This window comes from Macaca thibetana, chromosome 1 (assembly GCF_024542745.1).
Source record: "Macaca thibetana thibetana isolate TM-01 chromosome 1, ASM2454274v1, whole genome shotgun sequence".
Classification (NCBI taxonomy): Eukaryota; Metazoa; Chordata; class Mammalia; order Primates; family Cercopithecidae; genus Macaca; species Macaca thibetana.
Window position 1 is genome coordinate 39098609 of NC_065578.1, and position 16081 is coordinate 39114689.

At 45.0% G+C, this 16081-nt stretch overlaps 2 protein-coding genes across 7 annotated transcripts in view; one reads left to right on the forward strand and one right to left on the reverse strand.

Annotated features, from left to right (window-relative positions):
• The window catches only part of NT5C1A (5'-nucleotidase, cytosolic IA), a 569993-nt gene that overhangs the window by 379905 nt on the left and 174007 nt on the right, over positions 1 to 16081 (reverse strand). The window lies entirely within an intron of this gene.
• The window catches only part of CAP1 (cyclase associated actin cytoskeleton regulatory protein 1), a 381786-nt gene that overhangs the window by 348089 nt on the left and 17616 nt on the right, over positions 1 to 16081 (forward strand). For 2 of the 6 annotated variants that reach the window (XM_050799231.1, XM_050799225.1), the window contains exon 1: positions 677 to 1424. The gene's annotated coding sequence lies outside the window, so the exon portion shown is untranslated. Of the gene's footprint in view, positions 1 to 676; positions 1425 to 16081 lie in introns of those variants that run through there. The other 4 variants (XM_050799241.1, XM_050799219.1, XM_050799218.1 and 1 more) reach the window with 3 other exon arrangements.

Consider the following 16081-nt stretch of genomic DNA (forward strand, 5'->3'; position numbering starts at 1 on the left):
TCAACAGTTATTTTCTGACCTTGGCAAGTTATTCAGCTTCCTCATTTGAAAACCAGAGGACATAATGGTACCAACCACCGAGAGTTGCTATTAGGAGTAAATGAAAATACGCTTGAAGAACTCAGCATAGGTCTGGCAAGTAGTCAGCGTGCAGTAAATGGTAGCTGTTATTATAAGAACTTTAGTTGTTGAATGATTGACTCTGGCATATAACTCCTGCATTCAACTTGAAACACGGAGCTGTCACAGTCTTTCAGCCGAAGGGGCGGGAACTGTGGCACTCGCCAGTTTTTTCTAGAAATAAATCTTTGTGGGAGGATAATGACCGGTTGGAGAGCGTGAGTCTTGAGGGAACAAATATCGGATCTCCCAGCCCAAGGAGCAAGGAAGTGAATCCTCCCCTGCGCGCGGCAGCCACCGTGCGGAACCTCCCCCTGAACCGAGTAGCAGCCGCCTGGGCCCGCGCAGCCCAGGGCGAGGCTGCCTCAGAAGCCGGATTTCAGCATGGTGGGTGCAGGATCTGCTTTAATTTTGCTCATCTTACTCTCGGGGACCACACCCTGCGCGCCGGGAGGAAGGGCTCCAAAACCACAAGGGCGGAGGCTCTAGCGCGGCCCCAGACCTGACCATCTATGGTCACAAAACACACCGACCAAACAGGAAGTGGGGTGAGAGCGGAGGGTTTCTTACCTTCCCAGTCCCGGGACTGCCACCCGGGCTGAGGCTGACCCACAGCGCCCTCACTGACCCCCACACCCTGCGCCCAGTCTCCGCAAGTCCTCCCACAACAATGTCCAGACTAATTGCCTTCCCACGTCACAAACGGGGAAACCGAGGTATGCACGCCCAGAGACAGGGGGAGCTTGGCCTCGATCCCCACCAAGAGCTGACGGCCGACCGGATTCCTGCCCTCAGAGAATCCTGGACCCCAGTCGTTCCAAGACCCTTTCCGGACTGCAGCGGAAAGGAACCGGCCTCTGCCACTGAGACCAAGCTGACAGAGAACTGGCCACTCTTCTGTTCCTTCCAGAGAGGAGCTTAGCCAGGGACTTCTGCCCTTCCTGCGCCCGGGTCTCGGGGACGATTCCGGGTAGGTAAAGCGGGACGAGGGCGTGACCTCGCTTGTGAGCCCGCCCTGCTCGCGTCGCTCCCGCCTTGAGGGCGGGGCTCTTCCCCAAGTGCCCTCTGTGCGAGCTGGGCCGCTTTCTCCGGGGCGTGGCAAAGGGGGGCGGAGTCACGAGCGGGGCCGTGAGACTTCCTGCCCAGTCGCGGGCCAGCCTAGCGCTTCAGCCGGCGGCTCATTTCCGGTGGGGGTGCCGCGCCCAGTGAGGGCCCGGAAGTGGGTCGCGCGGAGATTGCTGGGCGGTTCTTGCCGGAAGCGGAGAGCGGCTGATCGTAGTCCGGAGGTGAGGCAGAACTCTGAGGTGAGGGTGTGCAGCTTGGTAGGGACTGGGGTCTCCTCCGCGGCCCATGGGCCCCTGGTGTTGTTAATGGCCCTTCTGGCCTGCGCGCGTGTCGTGAACCCTGCCGAGAGGGCCGGGGCTGAGGCCCTCAGGCCGACCCGGACTCCTGGGCGCGGTCTCTTGAGGTGGGGCCGGGGTGAGCAGCTGAGTCCGGTTGCCCGAGGGAGGCCCCTCTGCCCGATTTCGCAGTGCCGCCCATCATTTTCAGCGGAGGCCTGATTCCTGAGGTGCTCTGACTGGAAGGAACCTCCGAGATCGGAGAGTCTTTCCTGTTCCCTGTTGATGCTCCCATTGCACTGATGGGTAAATTGATCCCTAGAGAAGAGGCTAGTCCGAGATATATAGCGAGTGAGGAAAATAATCAGAATCATGGTCCTGGTTCGTAAGATGACCAGCCCCGGTTCCTTCCCTTGTTGCTCGGAACCTCTCTAACTTGGGATGGTCTTCCGGTCGGTGTTGCCCCTAAGGCTGCTGCAGGTCAAAGGCCATCGCTGCGTGGAACTTTTTTTTCCCCTCTTCCCAAATTGAGCCGTTTGAAATGCCTAGGGAGTTTTTAAAAGAGAGGCGGGCAAATCCTTGTATTTACGGGCAGATATCCTCCTTTTCCTCCTCGGCTGCTGCTCTTGTTTTGAAAAGCCAGGCTAACTTTATTGAAGGTGTGTACTTCTGGACCTGAAACCAGACGGCTCAGGTTTGGTCTGGCCGCAGTGCCAAGTGTCTATGGCCATAGGTGCCTTATTTAACTTCTTTGAGCCTCCTTTTGTTCATCATTTAAGTGGAGATCTCTGCTGACCCCACAGGATTAAATTCAGCGTAACAAATTGTGTTTATTCTGTGCCAGCATTTTCCCAGATGCGGGGAATGCAGCTTTAAAACAAAACAATGTAGACCCTGCCCGCATGGAGCTAGCACTGTTTGCAGGGATGTTTAAGAAATAATTATGTTGATGAGAGTTAGGAAAGAACACGGTGCTCTGAAAGTATGTAACAAGGGGTTCAGGAAAAGCCCTTCTGAAGAAGCAGAGTTTTTAAGATGAATTTTGAAGGATAAATAGGAATGTGTTCGAAGAGGGGAATGAGAACATTTGAGACAGGTTAGCATCAGAACTGTGTCAGTTGAAGCTCTTTGTGGGATCTCTCTTCAAGTGAAAATCCTTGAGCAGATCAGCACATTTATCATTTACCAGACTTTAATTAATTTATTTATTTGTATTTTTAGTAGAGATGGGGTTTCCCCGTGAAGGCCAGGCTGCTCTCAAACTCCTGACCTCAGGTGATCCCCCACCTCGGCCTCCCAAAGTGCTGGGATTATGGGCGTGAGCCGCCGTGCCCGGCCCCACCAGATATTTGTTAAGACCTTAGCATGTATGAGGCACATTTTAATGAGACAGCCTTTGTGGCAAAGAATACAGTTCTTCTGGAGTTTACAGTGGGAGAGGAAATAGACAAGTAAATGAGGGATGGCTTACAGTTTCATAGCGCATAGCACAGGGCTACAAGAGCACAGAGGAGAAATACCTGAGCCAGTTGTCCAGGCTTCCAGGAGGAAATGGGAGGCTAACTCTTGAAATATTTATTTAGCTATATAGGGAATCTGGAAAAGGGATTTCCAGGCAGAGACTACTACAGGTGCAAGGACCTGGAGAACTGGACAGCTGAAAGACCACGACTAGTTCAGTGTCACTGGAATTCTAGTAATGGTTGGGGAAGTGGAGGAAGTGAGATGTGGTCAGGTCAGTCATATGTGGAGGACATTGTAAGTCATGCTAAAGAATTTGGATTTTTACCCTGAAAGCTATAGAGATGCTTTGAAGGGTTTTATGCAGGAAAATGATGTCATCAGATTTATATTTTAGAAAGTTCATTCTGTCAAGTAGGAGGGGACCAGGCCTATGGGGGAAGTAAACCAGTGTTTGGAAGCTCTTGCTGTAGACATGAACTAAGACATGAACTAAGACGGTGGAAATGGGAATGTAGAGGGATCATATGTGAGCAATATTAAGAAGATAGAATCCGTAGAATTGGAGGCTGATTATGGGAATGAAGAAGTAAGAGTAGCACAATTGCCTGGCTTTCTGTCTTAGGGAACTGGGTAGTACCATTCAGATAAAGAGTATGAGAGGTAAATTAGGGAAGTGACATGGGAAAAAAAATGCATTTTGAATGTTTTTAGTTTGAGGTGTTTGTAGCACATCCAGGCAAAGATGTCTAATAAGGTGGGTCAGCTAAAGGAAACAGCAAGAGTAAAAATAACGGAGACAGGAGAGGGCCTGAATTGTTTAGTGAAATACTGGGGCCTGGAGTTTTGCAGAAGACCAGACTGCAAAAAAGGTTAGATGTCAGCCAAGTTGTGAAGGGCTTTTGTTTGTTTGTTTGTTTGTTTGTTTTGAGACGGAGTCTTGCTCTGTTGCCCAGGCTGGTGTGCAGTGGCGCCATCTCGGCTCACTGAAACCTCCATCTCCCAAGTTCAAGCAATTCTCCTGCCTCAGCCTCCCGAGTAACTGGGATTACAGGTGCACGCCACCATGCCCTGCTAATTTTTGTCTTTTTAGTAGAGACAGGGTTTTACCATGCTGGCCAGGCTGGTCTTGAACTCTTGACCTCGTGATCCGCCCGCCTTGGCCTCCCAAAGTGTTGTGATTACAGGTGTGAGCCACCGCGCCCGGGGGTAAAGGGCTTTTAATACCTTGTTGAATTTGTTTGGATTTGATTTTGTGGTTGGCAGTTTGCTGATTGATTTGCCCAGGTCCAGCATAAATACATTTCTGGGCCTGGCACAGTGACTCACATCTGTAATCCTGGCACTCTGGGAGGCTGAGGTGGGCAAATCACTTGATATCAGGAGTTCAAGACCAGCCTGGCCAACATGGTGAAACACCGTCTCTACTAAAAATACAAAAATTAGCTGGGCGTGGTGGCGCACACCTGTAGTCCCAGCTGCTCGGGAGGCTGAGGCAGGAGAATCACTTGAACCCGGAAGGTGGAGGTTGCAGTGAGCTGAGATTGTACCACTGCCCTCCAGCCTGGGTGACAATGAGACTCTGTCTCAAAAAAAAAGAAAAAAGGAGTTTCTCGCTTTTTCCAGAAATACTTCCTCAATTAGGTGGGCATAATTGATATCTCAGAGAAGTTTAAATAAAATGGTAGCAGTGAAAGTACTTTGTAGAATACAGCCTGATGTGCAAACCAAAGGTGGTGATATTGTTAAGATTCAGTGAGTATATTTTTGCTTTGGAGGTTAGCTATTGAGTCTGTAAAATGTTTTGTTTCCAACCTACAGATGATCTTTTATTCTCACGGATGATCTCTTATTCTCAACCTTTTTCCTGGTTGCAGTTATTTTTTTTTTTAGCTTTTAAAAAGTTACTTTTTTTTTTTTTTTTTTTTTTTTTTTGAGATGGAGTCTCGCTGTGTATCCCAGGCTGGAGTGCAGTGGCGTGATCTCGGCTCACTGCAAGCTCCGCCTCCTGGGTTCACGCCATTCTCCCGCCTCAGCCTCCCAAGTAGCTGGGACTACAGGCGCCCGCCACCACGCCCAGCTAGTTTTTTGTATTTTTAGTAGAGACGGGGTTTCACCATGTTAGCCAGGATAGTCTCGATCTCCTGACCTCGTGATCCACCCGCCTCGGCCTCCCAAAGTGCTGGGATTACAGGCTTGAGCCACCACGCCCGGCTAAAAAGTTACTTTCTTGAGGCTGAATTGGAGACTAACCTGGTCAACATAGTGAGACCCCTGTCTCTACAAGAAAAAAAAAAGGTGACTTCCTCCTTTCAGTTTTTTGTGAAGTATTGTGAATCAAAGATTTTTCTTTTAACTTAAGCAAATGCAAAGTGTCACTGGAAGCTGAACCTCTGGTTTGAAATTTAATGCTGAGATTTGAAATCTGAGAGTTCTTGAGCGGTATCTTACCCAATCCTAGTGATTATTCCTTTGAAATGTTGCCATCAGTTTCTTTCTTTATTTGTGCTAACCTGGCATTCATGACCTATACTTCAGCTTCTCTGTGACAACCAGACTAATCTTTAATTTAAAGTTCTCTAAGAAGAAGCATTTTTCATCTTGTTACTCTTCACTGACTTCATATTTGCAAAGAATCAATTCTAGACTCTTTTGTCCATCTTACAGAGTTCTCCACAGTTTAGGCCCTTATCTTAATTTTTATTAGATGGTACACGTTGACTTTCTAATTTAGAAAGTCCTGAACTAGCATTTACTTAACCTTTCGCACCTCCCTATGCTCCTTGTTAAATTAGAACAGGGTTTCTCAACGTTGGCCCAATTGACATTTTGGGCCATATAATTCTTTATTATGGAGTTGTCCTGTGTATTGTAGGATATTAAGCAGCATCTGTCTCTACCCAGTAGATGCCAATAACACTTCCTCAGTTGTGACAATCAAAAATGTCTTCAGACATTGCCATATGTCTCCTGGAGGACAAAATTGCCCCTGGTTGAGAATTGCTGCATTAGAAAGTATCGTAGCTATGATTGTACAATGTCCCCAACTAAATTCTGTGAGGGCAGGCCCCATAGCCATACTTAGCACAGTCAATGGTACATGATAAGCACTCAGTACCCTGCAATGAATGAATCATTTGTTTTTGTTGAAGCCTCAAGAAATTACCCTTCAAGGAATTTCTGGGTGTGCAGGTTGGAGTACAATGTTGCAGTCATGGCTCACTGCAACCTCCAACTTCTGGGTTCAAGTAATCTTCTCACCTCAGCCTCCTGAGTAGCTGGGACTACAGTGTTTTTTCTTTCTTTTGTTTTTTGTTTTTTTGAGATGGAGTTTTGCTCCGTTGCCCAGGCTGGAGTGCAGTGGCCCAATCTAGGCTCACTGCAGCTTCCCCCTCCCGGGTTCAAGCAGTTCTCCCGCCTCAGCCTCCCGAGTAGCTGGGACTACAGGCACACACCACCACACTCAGCTAATTTTTGTATTTTCAGTAGGGACAAGGTTTTGCCATGTTGGGCAGGCTGATCTCAAACTCCTCAACGGAACCACCCACCTCAGCCTCCCAAAGTGCTGGAATTGCAGGCATGAGCCACTGCACGCTTGGCCAAAAGTTTGATTTTTTTCAGAGATAGGGTCTCACTATGTTGTCTGGGCTGATCTCAAACCCCTGGCCTCAGGTGATTCTCTGGCCTCAGTCTCCTGAGTCACTGGGATTACAGGCATGAGCCACCACACCTGGCAGATGTGATCTTAGAGAAATGCCATTGATTTAAGTACTAGAAGCAAGCTTCTTTGTTTGCAGTGTAAGTCAGCAGATTTCCCTCTCTATTGAAAATTATGTAGATTCCTGTTTTGTTCGCGTTGCTTGTATTCAGAGTGCTTGGTTTTAGTGGACAGGGACTATTTATTTTATTTTTTATTTTTTATTTTTGAGATGGAGTTTCACTCTTGTTGCCTAGGCTGGAGTGCAGTGGCACGATCTCGGCTCACCTCAATCTCCGCCTCCTGGGTTCAAGCAATTCTCCTGTCTTGGCCTCCCGAGTAGCTGGGATTACAGGCATACGCCACCACGCCCAGCTAATTTTGTATTTTTTTTAGTGAAGATGGGGTTTCTCCTTGTTGGTCAGACTGGTCTCGAACTCCCAACCTCAGGTGATCCACCCACCTCGGCCTCCCAAAGTGCTGGGATTACAGGTGTGAGCCACCGCACCAGGCCGGGACTATTTATTTTAAAGTTGCGTATATGCTAGGCGTGGTGATTCATGCCTGTAATCCCAGCACTTTGGGAGGCCAAGGTGGGCAGATCACCTGAGGTCAGGAGTTCGAGACCAGCCTGGCCAACATGGTGAAACCCCGTCCCTACGAAAAATACAGAAATTAGCCAGGTGTGGTGGCGTATACCTGTAATCCCAACTACTGGGGAGGTGGAGGTTGCAGTGAGCTAAGATCGCACCACTGCATGATCTGCACCAGCCTGAGTGACAGAGCAAGGCTCTGTCTCAAAACAACAACAACAACAACAAAAAACAAACACTAAAGTTGCATATAGTTTATCGAGTATTCACATTTATTTTAGTTGATAAAATTATACAGTCATGTGTTGCTTAATGACAGGGATACATCCTGAGAAATTTGTCATTAGGTGATTTCATCATTGTGGGAACATCATAGAGTGTACTTGCACAAATTTAGATGGTACTGCACATCTAGACTATATGGTGTAACTTATTGCTCCTGGGCTACAAACCTGTATAGTATGTTACTGTATCTAATACTGTAGGCAGTTTGTAACACAGTGTAAGTATTTGTTTATCTAAACTGTTTTTTTTTTTTTTTTTTTTTTTGAGACTGAGTCTCACTCTGCCACCCGGGCTGGAGTGCAGTGGCATGATCTTGGCTCACTGCTCACTGCAACCTCTGTCTGCCGGGTTCAAGCAATTCTTCTGCTTCAGCCTCCCGAGTAGCTGGGACTACAGGTGTGCAATAACACGCCCGGCTAATTTTTGTATTTTTAGTAGAGATGGGGTTTAACTATATTGGCCAGGCTGGTCTCAAACTCCTGACCTTCCGCCAGCCTCAGCCTCCCAAAGGGCTAGGATTATAGGCATGAGCCACCGTTCCTGGCCACATTTTTAAAGTACAGTAAAAATAGGGTATTGTAATCTTATGGGACCACTGTTGTATATGTGGTCCATCATTGACCAAAATGTCATTACGTAATGCATGACTGTAGTTTCATAACCTTAAATTAATGCAGCTACAGCTTCACCATGCAATTTCTTCTTGATGTACTGTATGTTAACCTGATAAAAACAAAGTTCTAAAAATATGCCTCAGCTACAGTGCTGCTTTGTTTGCCTTGTATTACCAGACCTTTTGTGCCAAACTTTCCCATTTGGCTGGAAAATAGTTGAAATGTTTAATGGAAGGAGCAGGCTTGCTTTGTTTTGTTTTGTTTTGTTTTGTTTTCCTCCAGAGGGCATTTTTTTCCCTCCAGAGGGCATTGAAATTCCTATACTTTAGTTAATTATAGACTTACAATATTTCCATATTTCTACTTGTAGATGAATCATGGCTAAGGACAAACGTCATCCTTGAATCCATCTTTAAATATGAGAGTGGGAAATGCTGTTCTTTTAAAGCAACTATTCAAGCTGAAATCAGTCAATACGGTTTTCCCTTATACGCTATAACACATGTAGAAGTAGAAAGGGACTGCTGAATGCTCTGTGCAGTTAGTCTTCATAATATTCTTTGAACATAGGAGAGAAGAGAACCCATGACCACACAAAGTTACCTGTTTGCCCCAGACATTGAAACAGCTAGTTCCCAAGTCTAATTTCACTTTATACAGTAACTTTACTCACTTCTGGAGTTTCAGATAAAGGACATGCGTAAGGAGGAAACAGGAGGCAGGTGTTGATAATGGGTTGGATTCCTTCTCTCCCTAGAAGATAGGCCATTCTTTTTAAATCTAAACCTTGGGTGGCAGTGACTCAGGCACTAAATGTCATTGGTTTAATCAGTGAAACCAAATGCTTAGAGGAGAACAGTGGCTCCTGATTTGGGTTAGATTTAGATGGCATCTTTTTTTTTTTTTTTTTTTTTTTTTTTTTGAGATGGTGTCTTGTTCTGTCCAGGCTGGAGTGCAGTGGCCTGACCTCGGCTCACTGCAACCTCTACCTCCCAGGCTCAAGCAATTCTCCTGCCTCAGTCTCTTGAGTAACTGGGATTACAGGTGCCCACCACCATGCCTGGCTAAAGAGACAGGGTTTTGCCACGTTGGCCAGGCTGGTCTCGAACTCCTTACCTCAGGTGATCTGCCCTTCTCGGCCTCCCAAAGTGCTGGGATTACAGGCATGAACCATTGTACCTGGCCTAACTGGCATCTTTACTGGGGCAAAGTGGTTCCTGTTATTTGGTTTCTGTGATAAGCCAACTTGTATCTTCTGGTAGCATGTGTAGGTTTTACTTTGTGACATGTTAAAACCTAGTGATAAGAATTTATTAGAAGTAGAACTAACTAATATATAGTTTAGTGGTAATTTAGAAGAGATACCCAAGTAGAGATTTTTATTATCATTATAAAAGATTATATGTTAAAAGAAAGTTTGGAACACTGAGGTAGAAATTGTCAAAAACCCCATCACCCACATGTGACAAATATTGTAAATTTTGTGTTCAAGTTTTTTTTCCACACTCCATTTAGCTGTTCCCCTATAATTAGAAGTCCAAGATAGATACAGATAGATCGATAGATCTAACATTGCAGCAAACATCTCCATGCTTATCACTTTCCTCACATTATGATTTACTTTCTTAGGATAAAACCTCAGGAACAGGATTACAAAATTAAGGGCAAGAGAAGCATTTTGAAGCAAATCAATTGGGCTACCATAGTAGATAGGCTGATTTGTACGGTTGCTTTCTTTTCAATTTTACTTAAGGATGATGACTTAGAAAAACAACTATGGGACAAAGTAGAAAACATTTCAAGCATAGCAACTTCCTACTCAAGTGGAAATTCATGCTACTGGCTTCATTGCCTGGTGGGATGTGACAAGAACTGCACGAGTAACCTGGTTCCATTTACTTCTGAATGACTTCCTTGAATAGGCAGAAGGAATTGGGTTAAGTTGTTAGAAGTATGAGAGTGTGAAGCAGCTTTGGCAGGAATCCTAGCCATTTCTGATTTTTTTTTTGAGACAGGGTGTCTCTCTGTCACCCAGGCTGGAGTGCAGTGGCGCGATCTCGGGTCACTGCAACCTCAGCCTCCTGGGTTCAAGAGATTCTTGTGCCTCAGTTCTGGCATAAGATGGTGTTTTTACAAGATGATTTCTAGGATTACAGGCGTGCACCACCATGCCTGGCTAATTTTTGTATTTTTAGTTGAGACGAGGTTTCGCCATTTTAGCCAGGCTGGTCTCAAACTCTTGACCTCAGGTTATCCACCTGCCTCAGCCTCCCAAAGTGCTGGGATTACAGGCATGAGCCACTGCGCCCGGCCTGGTTGTTTGGTTTCAAACCACAATAGACATTGCTGGATAATCAAGCTCATAGTTTCTTTTTGCTCTGCATGATATCCCTCCAAGAGCTGGTCTATTCTCATGACTTCATGATAGTTCTTTGCCAATGATTTGCAAACATTATCTCCAGTCTTGATTGTTTCCCAGGTTTCATTTCTAAATACTTGCTAGTCATTTCCACTTAGAAGCTTTGTCTTCTTTTCAAACCCAGCATTTCCAAAACTGACCTCATCTTGTTGCCCTAACTAGAACTTGCCACAACCCATTTCTGCCCATAATGTCATTATTCTCTTAAGGCCCCCATATTTGCAAATCTGGAGTCATCTTTGTCTCCCTTCTCTGAATGCTACTGTGCTCACAGTCAGTACCATACAGTTAGTACTTGTTCTCAGTTTAATGCACACTTGTTTCATGTGACCTCCAAGGGCAGAACCAAGATTCGTGGGTGGAAGTTGCAGGGAGGCAGATTTGCCTCCATATAAGGAAGAACTTTTTAATACTTTGAGCTGTCTGAATGGAATGGGCTGCCTCCAGAAGTCTTGGGTTCTCCATCACTGAAGGTGTTTGAGCAGAGGCTGCCTGACTAATTGCTAATTGAAAGGACTGTTCTGGCATAAGGTGGTATTTTTACAAGATGATTTCTAGAATCCCTCTAATCCTGAGAACCAGTGAGTCAATAGCTTTGTCTCTCCTGCTCTCCTGTCTCTCTTTGACTCCCTTAGGACAGGGAAACTATTTTACCTTTCTTTTCTATTTTTACCTTTCTTTTATATTCTGTACAGCACTTAATTCAGGTGCTGGTCTCTTAATTGCCTAAAGATGATTATTTACAGGTTAATTGATTCTTTTCATTTTGTTCCAATATTTGGTTAGACACCAGATGTTGTGGATTTTTTTCCTTTGAAACATCTTTTGTAGGCTGGGCACCGTAGTTCATGCCTGTCATCCCAGCACTTTGGGAGACCAAGGTGGGTGGATCACCTGAGATCAGGAGTTTGAGACCAGCCAGGCCAACATGGTGAAACCCTGTCTCTACTAAAAATACAAAAATTTACAGGGCATGGTGGTGCGTGCATGCCTGTAGTTCCAGCTACTCAAGAGGCTGAGGCAGGAGAATCACTAGAACCTGGGAGGTGGAGGTTGCAGTGAGCTGAGATCATGCCATTGCACTCCAGCCTGGGCAACAGAATGAGACTCCATCTCAAAAAATAACAATAATAATAAATAAATACAAATATCTTTTGTAGTAGCCTTATTTTACAGCTAGATGAATAACAGCTTTTGATCTAACTTTCTAGACCCTAATATCATCACTTGTCTCCACATCCCATTCTGTTTATCAGAGTACTTGTAAGCACTTTGCTTTCATCATATTATTCGTTCACTCTCAAAACGCTTGAGTGACTTCACATTTATCACAACATCAAATTTAAATTTTCCCTGGCTTTCAGTGCCCTCCATAATCTGGCCCAGCTTGCTCATGCATCCTTGTTTTCTATAATACTCCATGTTCTATACAGGCTAACCCACTCACATTTTCTGTGCATAGCCTGCTTGGTCTCCTTTTTTGCTTTTGACTTGCTCTGGAATGGCTTCCCTTTTTTCTCTTACCTCTTCAAGATGCCTCACTTCCTTCCTGAAACCAAACTACCGCCAGTCCTCATTGATTTCCTCTGAACTCTCAGAGCATGTAGTAATATTTATGTAATTCAGAACCATAGCAACAACATTCTGTGAAGAAAAATCTGCAAGAATAGGCTGATAATTTAACTTTCCCTAATCCAACTGGATATTCCCTTAAAACCTTTAAAAATATAGGCTGGGTGTGGTGGTTCACATCTGTAATCCTAGCACTTTGGGAGGCTGAGGCAAGAGGACTGTTTGAGCCCAGGAGTTTGAGACTAGCCTGAGCAACATAGTGAGACTCTGTCTTTACCACACACATACACACACGCATACACACACACACAAAAAGCAAGGCATGGTGGCATGTAGTTATAGTCCTAGTAGTCCCAGCTACTCAGGAGGTCAAGGCCTGCAGTGAGCTGTGAACACACCACTGCACTCCAGTCTGGTCAATAGAGCCAGACCCTGTTTATTTGTTTGTTTGTTTGTTTGTTTTGAGACAGAGTCTTGCTTTGTTGCCCAGGCTGGAGTGCAGTGGAGCGATCTTGGCTCACCGCAAGCTCTGCCTGCTGGGTTCATGCATGCCATTCTCCTGCCTCAGCCTCTCAAATAGCTGGGACTACAGGTGCCCACAACCACACCCAGCTATTTTTGTATTTTTTTTTTTAGTAGAGACAGGGTTTCACCATGTTAGCCGGGATGGTCTCGATCTCGTGACCTCGTGATCCGCCTGCCTTGGCCCAGCTGTTTTTTTTTTTTCTTTAAATAAAAACCAAAAAACGTTAACAAATATAATCTACAGTATTTATTCCATTCACATTTTATTTTGTTGTCCTAACCAATATGTGTGCTTCTGGAAGGGAGGGACCATGTGTCGTCTGTTTCTTCAGTAGGCCCACAATGCTAAGCACTTTGATTTTATTAGCATCTTCTATATGCCTAGTTTTTCTAGGTACTGGAAGATACAGTCAGTGCAGGAGGTAGAATGGACGAATTCCCATCCTTGAGCCTATATTCCAGTACGTAATATGTAGTGCTCACATTTTACATTTGAATTGCATTTTTTTTTTTTTGAGACGGAGTCTTGCTGTGTTGCCCAGGCTGGAGTGCAGTGGCCGGATCTCAGCTCACTACAAGCTCCGCCTCCCGGGTTCACGCCATTCTCCTGCCTCAGCCTCCCGAGTAGCTGGGACTACAGGCGCCCGCCACCTCGCCCGGCTAGTTTTTTGTAGTTTTTAGTAGAGATGGGGTTTCACCGTGTTAGCCAGGATGGTCTCGATCTCCTGACCTCGTGATCCGCCCGTCTTGGCCTCCCAAAGTGCTGGGATTACAGGCTTGAGCCACCGCGCCCGGCCTTGAATTGCATTTTAAGACTTCTGAAGTGATAACTCATATCTATGAAATCACCTCTTTTGATCCTTATATATCTCTGTATGCTAGATGAGGATTACAATCCGTTATGTGACTGTGTAAAGTTACACAGTTAGTATGTACAGCTTGGAACTCAGGCCTCAGTCTCCTAATTTTATTTGGATTTGTGTAATTTTGACCACCTCTGTTTCTGAAGCTTTTATGATGAATGCTTAAGTAGTTGGGAATCCAGACATTCATTTATGGAAGTTTACATATAGTTCTTGGTTATTGACAATTAGAAATGGCAAGGAGCAAGATGAGGCAGACATACAGTTCTCTGCTCTGATACTTCTGTATTTGGGAGAAGCCTTATTTATTTATTTTAATAAAAGAGATGAGGTTTTGCTATGTTGCCCAGGCTGGTCTTGAACTTCTGGCCTTAAGCCATCCTCCTGCCTCGGCCTCCCAAAGTGCTGGGATTATAGGTGTGAGCTATCATGCCTGGCCTGAGAAGCCTTATTTTAAACATTTGCTTTCCAAATATGTCTCATCTATTCTATATGTGATTGAAAAAAAGTTGGCCTCCATGGAGAAAATTAAAAGCAGAAAAATGGAAGATGCTGGCCAGGCGTGGTGGCTCACACCTGTAATCCCAGCACTTTGGGAGGCCAAGGCGGGTGGATCACCAAGTCAGGAGATCAAGACCATCCTGGCTAACACGGTGAAACCCCATCTCTAATAAAAATACAAAAAATTAGCCTGGTGTGGTGGCATGCACCTGTAGTCCCAGCTACTCAGGAGGCTGAGGCAGGAGAATTGCTTGAACCCAGGAGGTGGAGGTTGCAGTGATCTGAGATCGTACCACTGCACTCCAGCCTGGGCAACAGAGAGAGACTCCATCTCAAAGAAAGAAAAATGGAAGATGCTAATAATGTAACTAAAGACACCATAAAGAGGCCTTGAGCCCATAGTGCTGTGCTTAGCAAACAAGTCAGGACTGGATACTATGATAAACCATGTAGTCACTTAATTTCTTAAAAGCCATTGTGGAGTAGCGAGAAGAGCCGCAGCGTAGGATTCAGAATATTTGTGCTCTAGGCCTGGGTTCTTTACTCACTGGTGGTTTGATCTCTGGCAAGCTTTTAACTGCTGTGAATGTCAGTTCAGTTTCTTCATTCTAAAAGCAGGGATCAATGTCTGCATAACATACCGTGCAGGATTATTTTAAGTCTCAAAAGAATCAACAGATTAATAATGTTAAGCATTTACAACTATGATTATTATATTTAATTAATATTATATATTCTAAGAAGAGTACTTTCCTTATGGTACTTAATCAGTGTGATTTGTGCCTGAGAAGGCAACATTTATTTGAAAGACAGGAGGGTTTGTAAGGTCTTGCAAGAGCAGAGAAGCAAAAAATTAAACAAAAAAAAAAGGGAAAAAAACCACTTCTCCATGGATTCAATAAGGAAGATAGCCACGCTGTGTTGAGGGGAGAGTGAGTAAGAGCCTTTATTTATTTAATTTCTTACTTAAACACCCTTATTAGCCTACTGGTTTTTTCTTTCTTTTTTTGAAACATAATCTTACTCTGTTGCCTGGGCTGGAGTGCAGTGGCGCAATCTCAGCTTACTGCAACCTCCTTCTCTCAGGTTCAACTAATTCTTGTATCTTAGTCTCCCGAGTAGCTGGGACTACAGGCACACACCACCACGCCTGGCTAATTTTGTATATTTTAGTAGAGACGTGGTTTCACCATGCTGCCCAGCTGGTCTCAAACTCCTAAGCTCACGCAATCCACCCATCTTGGCCTCCCAAAGTGCTAGGATTACAGGCGTGAGCCAAATATACAGTGTTTTTAATGCCTCCTATGTTTATAGTACTGGAATTACAGCGGCAAGACATGGTCCTTGCCTTAGGGTGGCTAGTTGCCTGTTGACTAGAGGAGATCAGATGCATTCAGGGGAGTATGGCCATAAACTCTTAGACTCTGCTGAAGACTATTAAATTATTTTATTTTATTTTATTATTACTAATGTTTTGAGACAGAATCTTGCTCTGTCACCCAGGCTGGAGTGCAGGGGTACTATCTTGGCTCATTGCAACCTCCCCTTCCCAGGTTCAAGCCATTCTTGTGCTTCAACCTCTGTAGTAGCTGAGATTATAACACGTGGCACCATGCCCAGGTAATTTTTGTATGTTTAGTAGAGACGGGATTTAGTAGAGACGGGGTTTTGCCATGTTGGCCAGGCTGATCTCAAACTCCTGGCCTCAAGTGATTGCCCACATTGCCCTCCCAAAGTACTGGGATTACAGGCATGAGCCACCACGCCTGGCCAAATAAATGATTTTAAACCAGTGTGGGCAGTGTTGTGACAGAGATAAGTGCATAGTGTTGAGGTAGCACATACTAGAAATACTTCCCCAGGAGGTGATACCTTAGCTGAGACTTAAAGGACAATAGGAGTTCTAGAGGGGCAGATGGGAAAGGGAAAACATCTAAGCAGCGTGGATAGCATTATAAAGGCTCAGAAGTGAGAGAAAGCATGACTCTTTCTGGAAAACGCAAGTAGTCCCAGGTTACTGTAGTGTGCTAAGGAAAGGTGTAGCAAGAGATAAAACTGAGGAGTGGTAGAAGATTAAACAGGACCAGATTA